Here is a 9,457-nt window from a genome sequence, read left to right on the forward strand (position 1 = left end):
CGTGCACACCAGCACCCTGGCCCTACCACTTGCCCTGTTGCACACCCGTCAGCCCCTGTGTCATTCATGGGATGTTTTATGTTTGCAACCAGCCCTTTCATCAGGTTCAGAGAAGCAGAAGTTCCTGTCCACCAACTGTCCTGAATGCCTGGGGAGGGCGCTGACATTCATTCACTGAGCAGCTACTGTGGGCCAGACCCCTTCCAAGCACTCCGTGGGAATAAACAGATTTACTTCATTTGTTAAATGTGCTGATAAAAAGGGTGACTGACTCCCTCTTCGCAATTGGCACCAGAGAAATCATTGGATGAGAGACAGGCATGGGCTCCAGGGTGTAAGACAGAAGGGAGACCCTGTAGAGACCCGGGTGGAGGGAGTGAGGGTGCTGAGTATACGCAGCACTGGAGGAGGTGGGACAGATGGAAGACGAACGTTGTCACGCCTGCTCTTGAGTCTCCCTTGCACAGCCCTACACACGGGTCCTCAGGCCCTCTGGGCAGATACCAGCCCTGGTCCACCTGTCAGGGCACAGGATGGGAGGTGCCCAGGGCATCAGGGATGGGCCAGCACCACAGGCACCCCATCCTCCTGCTCCTCACCCCCAGCCTGGAGGCTGCAGCTGGGAGTCCCTTCCTCTCCTGTGGCTTCTCTCCAGGAGCTTAGGAGACAGTGACCAGGCAGGTGGGCAGGCACACTGCCTGTGAAACACTCACTCCCGGAAATCGGGGAGAGGGCAAGGTTGGTCCTTCTGGGGCTGCAAGGGAAAGTCTCTCCCTGCTTCTGGTGCTGCCAGCTGCCCTTGGTTCCTTGGCTTGGAGACCCGTCCTCCCCACCCATCTCTGTGCCCAAGTCACATGATCTTCTCTCTGCAAGTGAGTCTAATTTCCCTCTTCCAAGGACACCTGTCACTGCAGTGAGGGCCCACCCATCCAAGACCCCAGGCCTCCTCTGAACGTGATTACATCTGCAAAGGCCCTATTCCCAAATAAGGCCACGGTCACTATGTCCCATCCGCATGGATTTGGGGACACTGTAGAACACACCTCAGAAGAGGTATCACGCGGCCCAAGGTGGAGTGGAAACACGAGTCTCAGAGCAGCAGAGGAGGAATTTCCTGTAAATACTGGTGAATACATGCCCAGGCACAAGGACACATTTCCCTATGGGCATGTTCTCTCCCCCGTGCACGTGACTCAAGATTCACGCCCTGGACAAGCACGGCCCCTTCCGTGGCAGGGCGGGAAAAGGCCTCTGTGCCATGACCTGCAGGGCTCTCCTGTAGGAAGTGAGAACGCATCTCTGCACTCACCTACTCAGTGCAGTGTTCTGACAGTGGACGCATTGCAGCCTCCCGCCACCAGGGGGCGAAGCGTCGCCCCTCGCTGTGCTCTGCCCTCCCCGCACCGCCCGGAAGTCAGCAAGGTTTGTTCAGTAGACAGCGGAGTCCACGGGTGCAGGGCTGTCCGGCCTGAGTGGCTCCTGGCAGCGCGGGGCCGGGAAGCCTCGAGGGGGACGTGGGCCTGTGGCGGCGGGGGGGGGCCCTGAGGCGGCTGACCCTGCGGCGGGGAGGGTAGCTGGTGCGGGCGACCCCGGAGGGCAGCCCCGCGGGGAGACGTGCTCACTGCGGGGAGTCAGTCAGCTTCTGCAGCAAAGATGGGAAGTGTGGGCCGCGGGGCTCGAGGACCGGCCCCGCTCAGGCTCCGGGTCCTCCGGGCGACGGACTCCCCGCTCTGCGTGGACCAGCTGCTTAGGGGGCGCCTTCTGAGTCGGGGTTTTGTTTCTGAGAAAGACTCCTCCTCACAAGTCAGGCCCGCCCTCCCTGCAGAGGGTGATGGAGCCCGGCGCGGCGCCTGCCTCTGCCCTGTGTGGCCCCGCTCAGGGCGCTGTCCCAGGGCTTCCCGGGGCCCAAGTCCTCCTGAGACGGACCGGGATCCTCCTCAGCCAAAGGCTTTGGGCTCAGACAGAATGTCACCGAGTTGTAGTGAAAGCCACAGACCCTGACCACCTGCAGCAGGTCAGGCGGCCACTGGACGGGAGCACAGGAGGTCATCGGGCCACTTCCCACGTCAACCTGCTCTCCTGGTGCGAAGGACACCGGAAATGACTCGATGCAGGGGCCTCTTCATGGTGCCTCGGCGCATGGCGTCCCCTGAAACCTGTGCCAGAGCGATGAGCTCTCCGGGTGCGGCGTCCATTAAGCTCCAGTTCTGTGGTGACAGGAGCGTCCTCGTGGGACCCAGAGTGTGTCAGGAGCCCATGGGTCCGTCACTGAGCTGCTCTTGAGTCATGTATCAATCAAACATGAGGTCTCTGCGGAGTAGTGTGAAAGTCCCATCGGAACTAATGTACGTGCTTAGCAACTTCAGCAACATGAATGGTATTGCTCGTTTTAAATGCTCTACTAAGTTATAGTTTATATTGAAGACATCAAATACATTCAGAATTTCAGATATTTGATGTAGTTAAGTAATTCCAATCGTGTGTTGAAAACATTTAGCCTGAGTATTTTATACATAAACTAGAGGCCCAGTTCACGAAATTCGTGCAAGGGGGGAGGGGTGTCCCTCAGCCCAGCCTGCACCCTCTCCAATCTGGGACCCCTCGAGGGATGTCTGATCCACTGGGATCGGGCCTAAACGGGCAGTCGGACATCTCTCTCACAATCCAGGACTGCTGGCTCCCAATGCTCCCCTGCCTGCCTTCCTGATTGCCCCTAACCACTTCTGCCTGCCAGCCTGATCACTCCCTAACAACTCCCCTGCCAGCCTGATTGATACCTAACTGCCCTCCCCTGCAGGCCTGGTCCCCCCCAACTGCCCTCCCCTGCAGGCCTGGTCCCCCCCAACTACCCTTCCCTGCAGGCCTGGTCCCCCCCAACTACCCTTCCCTGCAGGCCTGGTCCCCCCCAACTTCCCTCCTCTGCCGGCCTGGTCACCCCTAACTGCTCTTCCCTGCAGGCCTGGTTCCTGCAAACTGCCCTCCCCTGCTGGCCATCTTGTAGTGGCCATCTTTGACCACATGTGGGCAGCCATTTTGTGTGTTGGAGTGATGGTCAATTTGCATATTATTCTTTTATTAGATACAATTATTTTTCTGCAGAATTCTAATTTCTCTTTTTTAAAATATCTTTCTGTTGATATCAGAGAAGAAGGGAGAGCGAGAGAGAGAGAAAAACATCAATGATGAGAGAGAATCATTGACCGGCTGCCTCCTGCAGGCCCCACATTAGGGAATGAGCCCGCAACCTGGGCCTGTGCCCTGACCAGGAATCAAACCTCGAGTCCCTGGTTCATAGGTCGAGTCTCAACCACTGAGTCATGCTGGCTGGGCTAATTTCTCTTTTTTAAGTTATATTTGAGCATAATGTTGTGGTCATAGTATGCTCTACAGGTTGATTTTCATGAAGGGGCTCCAGTAGGGAGTTTACAGGTTACATTTATTATTTGTTACCCACAGACTATCCCCTGTCTATGGGCACTGGCCTCTGTGAAGTCACTCCCTCCTGCCCATCTGCACCTTTCGCTGGAGTCTGCTCTCCCCTCCGCTCCTTTACTTTGAATTTATATTAGTTCACACAAACACTCCATCCATGCTTTTGTTCCGGCCCTCCGGTCCAGTTTAAGAACCCATTGTGGCCCTCGAGTCAAAAAGTTTGCCCACCCCTGGTTTAGTGTCTGCCCTTCAGCAATAACACATGTATATCACACTCTAACCTGTCTGGTTGAGCTCACCTGCACCCACAATTGAAGCAGCCCCCCATAACTTGCTCTTCCCCTCCAGGTTTCCTCTTCCTGCTCCTGTTCCTCGGAATTTAATCTTTTACGTCTAGTGGCCTAGTGGCTGGTCACAGCTGCTAGTTTTGTCTCGGGGTCTTCCTTCCCAGGTCCCGCAGGACTGCGTTTGTGCACGTCTCACTTCCCAACTGGACCTTCAACACCGCTCCTTGCCTCCTCCAGGCTCAGTGCACACTTCAGAATGAGTGCTGTTAGATGGGCAGCTTTGCAGACAGAGATAGGCGGTGGTCTTTTTCCAGTGAGCCAGATGGCTGCTGGCCGAGGCATTCCACCTTGACCTAGAAGACAAGAGGGTGTGCTTACAGGGGAGGCTCCAGTGCTGTGGCGGACTGCTCTGTGCTGCATCCACCAGTCCGTGTGGCCGTGTATCGATCCTGTACACCCAGACTGGTTTTTAAAGCGGATGTCCTGTGGGCGTGTGTATACTACCGTGTGTATACTGATGCGTTGATTTTGAAAGTACTGACTCTTTCAGCATAAACGCTTCAGCTTGTTGAAAAGAAGGATCCCTGAGAGGAACTTGCTGCCACGATTGTCAGGTATTGGCGATGACGTTTGGTCTGTTTCATTCGTGCAGGTCGGAGCCCCCTTTCTGGAGGCCACAGTGAGGAAGTTTGATGACGTCTCTAAAAAGGGAAGCGAGGGCAAAGAGGGTGGCAGCCTGTTCACCATCATTGCCCATTTGTATGACTTCCACATGGTACAGTCTCTCCTCATTTGGAAAAACTTACTGGAACTTTCACAGAGAAAGGTATGGAACTGCTTCTATTAATGCTGAGAAATGTGGGCTTTTCGTTGAGAAAAGATGATGTTTTGTCCCTGGAAGTGATCACAGAGACCCAGGCCAAAGCCAGCGGGGCAGGCGGCAAGTTCCAGGACAAGACCAGGTACCATGGGTCACTCGACCTGCCTCCTAAGTGCCTCAATCCTCAGAAGCTGACCAGCACATAAAAATAAGTGGGGTAAATGCTATGTTTCATTTCGTAGTAATCCGTTATCTTCTGCATCTGTGATTTGATTTTTTAATCTTTAAAACTAGAGGCCCGGTGCATGGATTTGGCTCTCCGACATCCCCCAAGGATCCCAGATTGCGAGAGGACGAAGGCCAGTCCGACGGACCCCACCGGTGCATACTCGGGCCTGGAGAGGGACCATGGGAAGGCTCCAGGGCATGTCTGGCCCATCTCACCCAGTCCCGATCAGCCAGACCCCAGCAGCAAGCTAACCTACCGGTCATAGCGTCTGCCCCTTGGTGGTCAGTGTGCTTCATAGTGACTGGTTGAATGGGCAAACGGTTGTAGGGACAATTAGCATATTAGGCTTTTATATATATAGACTAGAGACCCGGTTCACAAGATTCATGTACTGGTGGGGGGCGTGGCCTGCAGGGATCAGCCCACTGTGGAAGTGCTGCTCATCCTGGTCAGCCTAGCGGCGCTCCCACTGTGGGAGTACACTGACCAATAGGGGGCAGCTCCTACGTTGAGTGTCTGCCCCATGGTGGTCATTGTGCGTCATAGCGACTGGTTGACTGGTCATCGTTCTGGTCGTTCCACCATTTGGTTGCTGGGATTTTATTATATAGGATGTGAACAAGCCTTGTTTCATTACTAAGAATTAGGATATTTTATGAGTTTAAGAATTGATTTAACCCTCATCTATTCAAAAAATGTTTACTGAGGAAGGCCATGTGGTTCAGGGCTCAGGTGTCAGCTCACATGGACTTCTGGCTCAGCCACTGGACAGCAATGTGACCTGAGCCTTCCAAGCCTCAGTTTCCCCTTCTAGAAAGCAGGGCTGCGCATGGCTCTGACCTCGTTTCCTTTTCTGCAGATCAGAGATAGGGGAGGGCGGGGAAGCAGGGGAGGGCGGGGAAGCCCCTAGTGATGCATGAGAACCAGGAAAAGGGTTCGTGTGGGGCCCACAGGGGAGCAGGGCAGAGGCCATTTGGGCTTTTATCCTGGAGGCACCTGAAGGGTTCTGAGTGGGAAAATGGCCCGGGAAGTCTTTGTGCTAATGGTCCCGTTGGCTACAACGTGAAAGACGGAGGTGGTCAGGCAGGTATACCCCCCTTCAGGGGTCGGAGATGGCGGTGGGAGGATTAGCTCAGTTGGAGTGGGTGTGGGTGTGGGAGTGAGGACTGACCAGGTAGGGTATGGGTAAGAGGGAAGGCCAGGGTCAGCCCATGTTCTCAGCTTGGGCCTTCAGTGGGCAGGAGTACATGCAGCAGGAGACACAGGCTCAAAAGGGAAGATGGGCTCTTTTCTGAAATCCCATAATAGTCACTGGGAGGAGTTGTGGTCTGAGCCCTCTGAGGAGGTCCTGAGGCCCTGAGATGGGAAGCCTCAGGGTTAGCATCACTGACATTCAGACATTTGAGAGGAAGAGTGGGAGGAAGGTCACAGGAGACAGGCCATAGTGTCACAGGGAAGAAGCTTCCCCTGTATTGAATGCCCAGAGGTCAGGTTTAAAACACAGATGTTGGCCTGGCCAATGTGGCTCAGTGGTTGAGCATGGACCTATGAACCAGGAGGTCCTGGTTTGATTCCCGGCCCTTGACCTTTAGGTCCACAGGCTGACACTCTATCCACTGAGCCAAGCCGGCAAGGGCAATAAAAATATGTTTTTAAAAATAAATAAATTAAAAACACAGAAGTCAGCAGAGACTGAAAGTACTCTCCGGGTTGCCTAGGGCTGGCAGGTTGCGGGGAATCAGGCATGGCTTTTAATATGTGTTTGGAGCTCCTTTTTGGTGAGCTGTGAAAATGTTCTAAAATTGTGGAGATGATGCACAACTTTACATATACTCAGTGTACACTTTGAATGGATGTTTGATGGTTCGTGAATTATATCAATAAAAGGTCAACATTTGGAGAAATCTCAGAAAGGAGTATGTGGGAAGTCTACTGATCTTGCAACTTTTCTCTCAATATGACATTATTCCAGATTAAAAGTTAAATAAATGAAAAGGCCAGGAGTGGGGGAAGGAATGGCAACTGTTGTGGAGAGGAGGGGTGACTCAGAGCACAGGGCCAGGAGGGAGGAGCGCATCTGGGGGGATCAGTGGGAGGAGTTGGGGGGGGGGAGGGGAGTAGAAGAGGGAACTAGAGAACTGTGGGTAGTGGTCAAGGCCCCGGTGGAGGTCTGGTGGAGGCCCGATGCCAGATTTATGTTAAATTACTGCAGAGGCTGGAGTGGGATGGTCTGCCTGAGACCATCTGGTTTATCAGCAGTGATGGCCACGTGCAGAGTTGGTTTATTTCTTCCCATGTTGAAGGTCAGTTATATAGACAATTTGAAATGATGGCTTTCTCTTTTGTTTATATTTTTAGGATTCCCTTTATGCTGGAAATGATGTTGGTGCTGAAGAACAATAACATGCAGAGGATTCTGGGCTTTGACCCTGAGCCTGTAGAGACACTGAGGAAATTGCAAAGAGCTTTGGTGAGTCACTTTTACTCCTAAGTGCTTTGAGTTCCCTGTGGACCTGAACCCACCATGGAAGTCAGGGAGGTAGTTGGAGCTGTGGGTCAGGTGCCGGGCCTGGTCAGCAGGAGTTCTGAGGGATCGAATTGCAGCTGTGTTTCTGAGTGAGACCCTGTGAGCGGCCCGTGTGCAGGGGAGTCCCTGTGAGTTGAGCATCCCCCACACTTAGCCTGTGGTGCTGGACTCGGCTGTGCAGCAGAATCACCATAGAACCTTTGATCACGTTGGAAGAGGGCCCCACCAGGACCAGAGGCGTTAGCCTAGGAGGAGAGGGGCCTTGTCTGTTTAACCTCCCCAGGTTTTTTTACGTGGGGCCTCAGCTGAGACCCACTGCCCTGTCCCATCAGGGCGAGGACTCTGTAACTTCCTTTTTTATTTTTGTTTTTGAAAAAGAATTATTATTTTATATATTTTTTTATTGGTTTCAGAGAGGAAGGGAGAGGGGGAGAGAGAGAGAAACATCAATAAGAGAATCATTGATTGGCTGCCTCCTGCATACTCCACACTGGGGATTAAGCCCATAACTGGGCCATGTGCCCTGACCTGGAATCAAACCATGACCACCTGCCTCATAGGTCGACACTCAACCACTGAGCCAGGCCAACTAGGTTCAGGTGCCAGTAAAAATACTTGTATAAATAAAAAAATTGTATTGCCGGTTTAGTTCTCTTCAAGGTATTCTTTGAAACTATTGAGAAATTTGGTAAGAATTTGGAAGTTAAAATTTGAAAATTACCTTCTAAGACCTAATGGAACCCATTCTTTCTTTAAATCCTGTCCCAGGGATATGCTTCCTGATTTGAGAGAGAGAGAGAATCGTTGATATTAGAGAAAAGCATCAGTTGGTTGCCTCTCATATGCACCCCCACTGTGGGCTGAACGCCCAACCTAGGTATGTGCCCTGACTGGGAATTGAACTTACAGCCTTCCATGTACAGAATGATGACCCACCCATCTGAGCCACCCCAGCCTGGTCATGGAACCAATTTTTAGAAAAGAAAACCTTATATTCCTCCTAAGATTTCTGCATATCCCAAGTCCAAAATTCAGCTAAGTCAATGGGAATTCATGGAACACCATGGTGACTTTGGGTTAAATGAGATACAATGTATACAACATGCTCATCGCCGTGCCAGGCTGGCACTCACTCTTTCGTGGTTTCAGTCGGCCTCATCCTGTTTTCTGTGTCATTGTTATATATTTTCCTTAAAATAGCTCTAGGTTCATAAATTTTGCATCATTTCTCTGAAACGTTGGCCCCCCAAAATTGGGAGCAGATAGTTTAAAATTTTAGCATCTGCTTAATATCTCATTGGCATAAGCTCATAAATTCAACCATTATTGAAATCTTGATTTGCATAATGATGATAAAAAAAGTAATTTTCAATAAATAAGATTCCTTTTTTTTTTTAATCCTACTGGAGGATATTTTTCCATTGATTTTTAGAGAGAGTGGAAGAGAGAGGGAAAGTCAGAGAGAACCATTGATATCAGAGAAACACATCGATTGGTTACCTCCAGCATGCTCCCCAACCAGGGCCCAGGCCGGGGAGGAGTCTGCAACCAAAGTACATGCCCTTGACTGGAACTGAACCAGGGACCCTTCAGTCTGCTGGTCGACACTATCAACTGAGCCAAACCAGCCGGGAGAAGATTCTTTAAATTTATATGTTATTTGCTGTGTTCTCAGTTCCGGTAACTACATCTATGAATTTGTTTCCAGTTTAGATCACATTTTGTTTGACATCATTTTAATTCTCATTATGCTTCCCATAAATGAAGACTATTACATTTATGAGATGGGTTCTATAAGAGAAATTGATTGAGGTAGTTATGAAATAATAACACCTTTAGGTGGGATTTTTTTTCATTTTTGTTCTTTTGTTAGGGGAAGGAATAAAATATTGGGGACTAGCTATAATTATAAGAAATATTAATCATGCTCTGTTAACCATGATTGTTCTGTTTTGATTAGAGAAAGCGTGTTCTAATCTGTTTGAGAGTTGTATACCCTGGGATGTGGGAGCTAACATGGGAATGCAACTCCCGAGGATGGCCTAGATCAGGCGTCCTCAAACTACGGCCCGCGGGTCACATGCGGCCCGCCAAGGACATTTATCTGGCCCACCGGGTGCCGCTGCCTGTCCTGCTTAGCAGCTGACTCGTCCTGGGTCCGC

Source organism: Plecotus auritus (genome assembly GCF_963455305.1).
Source record: "Plecotus auritus genome assembly, chromosome: 1".
Classification (NCBI taxonomy): domain Eukaryota; kingdom Metazoa; phylum Chordata; class Mammalia; order Chiroptera; family Vespertilionidae; genus Plecotus; species Plecotus auritus.